Source organism: Sinocyclocheilus anshuiensis, unplaced genomic scaffold, assembly GCF_001515605.1.
Source record: "Sinocyclocheilus anshuiensis isolate Anshui unplaced genomic scaffold, SAMN03320099.WGS_v1.1 scaffold774, whole genome shotgun sequence".
NCBI lineage: Eukaryota > Metazoa > Chordata > Actinopteri > Cypriniformes > Cyprinidae > Sinocyclocheilus > Sinocyclocheilus anshuiensis.
This window is the reverse complement of record NW_015542393.1, coordinates 852789-856684: the sequence shown is the minus strand read 5'-3', so window position 1 is coordinate 856684 and position 3896 is coordinate 852789.

Here is a 3896-nt window from a genome sequence, read left to right as displayed (position 1 = left end):
TGTTATTTTTAAACTATTTTCAATATTATATAAAAATACAATGTTACCAATACCTAAAACAAAGCTAAAACAAATATATTATAGAACTGTAAAGTTTGAGTCGTGTCATATAGCTCTCCATGTACAACTGCTTGCCCCCTCCCACAAAAAAAATAAAATAAAGAAAAAGACACAAAAGAAAAAAGGATTTTCAGTACTTCAGACTTCAGACTGGACGAACCGGACAACTGTGCGATATACTTCTATACCAAATATTTATCACTTTCCTAGGTTTTCTTTATGTCCCAATCTCTCTTCAGTCCTCTCACACTCAGTGCTTGGTGTTGTCCCATTGTAAGGACATGAATGTCCTGTTGTGAACATGATGTACTGTAGTGTCATGTATCCTCCTCAGCCTTTGAATATGGACTCAGATCTTGTCAGTAGAGAAACAGATCTTCTAGCAAACATATCCTTTAGATTATATTATATTATATTATATTATATTATTTTATATTATATTATATTTTATATTACACTCAGAAAAAAAAATGTACAAAGCTGTCACTATGGCACCCTAACGTAAAAAATCTAAAAGATACATCTTGTACCTTATTCACCTCTAAATGGTGCATATTAGTATTTTAAAAGTACATATTAGTAACTAATGTGAATATTAGTGCCTTTTGAAAGGATTGCTGCCCCAGTGACATATATTGTGAATATAATAACATTTCGCAAATAATTTAAAAGTGCAATATGACTTAAGTTTATTTGATACATTTATAATGAAAGGTAGCCACCCATTTTTTCCCATTTTCCCATTTGTTTCAAATGAAATGCCTGATGTATTCAGATCACATCACATGCAGTCTGCTATTTTGATCAAAACTATTTTCATCCCTTGGATCTTGCCAGCTGTCTTTATTCATGTCTCTCCCTACTGTTACTCTCTAATTGCACAGACCAAACTTTCATCCGTTCCATTACAGATGATCAAACCAGGACACTGAGAGTTCCTTTGGGCAGTATGAATTCATTTAAATCAACTCGTTCCTATTCATTGGAAATCACAGCCTACTGTGCGAAGCCAATTGTCCAGTTTTGATTTCACCCTCCATTCATTCTGCAAGCAAATCACAAATGTCCGTCACCGGTGATTATATGTTTAAATTCCAGCTCACAAAAAAAAAAAAAAATGTTGACTAGGTCAGGCAATTTATCCTCACTCCAACTGTCCTGGAATACGATAATAATAATAATCAATTTTCTGACTCAGGGATACCTTAAAATCCATTTACAGATATTTGCCTAAAATCATTTGCCTTCTCACCGTTCTGTCTCCATTCCTTTCTTTCTTTCTCATCTACAGTATGTACAGACCTCTCCCTTTCCACAGCGATACACAAGTGTGGGCACAAAGAACAGAGACAAAGACAGAGGCATAAGTGTGTATGGGGTTAATGAATAGAATATAGATGTTATTGTAAAAACAGGTTAAAGGTACACTGATCAATAAAAATGAGAAATGAAGTACGGGAAAAATGAAAAAGAAGAAATGGTGGAACGGACTGAAGAGCTGTAGTATTCCCTGTGTGCTGGATGAGACAGATATGAGATTAGCAGAAGAGAGTGCTACAGCCTCGCTAATGGATTTCTGTACTGCGATAAGAAGAAGTGAATGGCAGTGGGACTCGTGTTTGCCTGCTCGGCAGAAGAGCCATAATCCATCCCCTGCATTATTACACGATGGATCTGCCATCCAGGCTAGGTCATTGAATATAGTTGCCTAATCAGGTATTGCCCTGACTGTCACAGCTTCAATTAGCGATTAAAAAAAGAGGCAGAAAAAAAGAGGCAGAGAGAAAGAGAATATCTTGTTTCTATTGGATTGGAGCAATCACATCTGATTTTGATGAGCTGCTGTGCTGTTAATTGCTGGGTCTTGATAGATGGGTCTCTTAAGGCTGTTTAAATGGGAGAGGGTGAGTTTTTTCAGTGTTGATGGGCTGGAGGGGGTTAAAATTATGGGCTTGTGACATATTATTATTATGTAATATTATGTGAAACTGAAGTGCTTGAAGAAATGTATAATATGTCGCTTCGTTTTATAAAGCCGTTTTATATTGCTTGCCCATATAATGGTTTGATATTTTCTGTTACCTTACATTTTCGATACATCACCGATTGTTTTTGTGCTTCATATAGTAATTGTTTAACTGTTTAAATTGAACTGAAAACCCTAGAGTGTAATAAGCTTGTGAGACCTTACTCCAAATATTGCCAGTACAAGGGGGAAAAGGTCAATGTGTTTAAGAAACTGTATGATTTTTTGACGTTGGATAGAAGGACTTGTTTGTAACCAAGACAAATAAATTGATGGGGTGATTTGAGCCTGTGTAAAAGTATGAATTTATTTTTGTTTAAAAAAAAGGGAGCATATTCAATGGAGTCGAGTGTGACAACTAGCCTAGGACTCGCTATTATCATGCCATTGTGAAGGCTGTTAAACTCTTCAATAAGGTCGTCACGGAGATAAGCTGTTCAGTGTATATTTATGCATGTAAATACATAGTGACCTTCTCTCTGTGTCACTCTTTAGGAAGCTGTATCTCCAATATCAAAGCCTTTCTATTTTCACTCACTCTCTGACCTGTTGTCCTGGCTCTTCTGCAGTTTTGCACATTTAGCTGAAGTCCATGTGTGTGTGTCAAAGCTGTGCTATCTTTCTCAACCCAATAGAAGAAATAGAAAGGATAAAAGAAGGCTGACTGAGAGTATGTATATGTAATATCAAAGATAGAAAGAGAGAGATTTTAGATTTTAACAACACTTTATTTTGCCTTCTTCAAATGGCAATTAATACTTTTCTTCCGTTAATAAGTCCCGAAAGCTTTGTAAAAACTGTCCAACTTTTCAAAAAGAATGAATACCAAGTCTTTCCGCCACAGCCTCCACATTATTCAAATTCGGACCTGCTAACATTGTCATATGTTTCATTGTCACAACTCCAGCTTTAATAAACGCATCATTCATACCTGGAAATTCATTTTTTTTAAAAACCATTCGTGACCCATACACAATTGGTTCTTCTAATAACCAAAATAATTAGGATTTTTTTGTAAACAATCTTTTCCTTTCTACAACACTCCATGATCTAAACACACTACAATAGAAAGAAAAAAATCCTCTCACATTCAAAAAAAAAACAGTAAAACGAATATCATTTTTAAAAAAACCTGAAAAATCTTGAAAGTCCTCTTCGTCCATTTTCGGTCTCACTCCCATACTCGGAAAAAAATCAGTACATTCAGGCAATTCACAACCTTTCATCCAGTTTTTAAGTCTTAATTTTTCTTCTTCCGTTAATAAGTCCCGAAAGCTTTGTAAAAACTGTACAACTTTTCAAAAAGAATGAATACCAAGTCTTTCCGCCACAGCCTCCACATTATTCAAATTCGGACCTGCTAACATTGTCATATGTTTCATTGTCACAACTCCAGCTTTAATAAAAGCATCATTCATACCCGGAAATTCATTTTTTATTAAAACCATTCGTGACCCATACACAATTGGTTCTTCTAATAACCAAAATAATTAGGATTTTTTTGTAAACAATCTTTTCCTTTCTACAACACTCCATGCTCTAAACACACTACAATAGAAAGAAAAAAATCCTCTCACATTCAAAAAATTGGTATCCAGAAGAAAGATTGTTTGTTTCAAACCCAAATTTCCAACCTGTCTTAAAATACGCCCAGCTAACACTCGCCATGGAGTTTCCAAACTTCCATATAAAAACTTTTGCACAAATTGTATTCTAAAAGCAGCTTTCCTGCTTACCAAATGAATCAAACCTCGACCTCCAAATTCTCTTGATAAATATAAGAAACTCTGCGGTATCCAATGCATTTGAT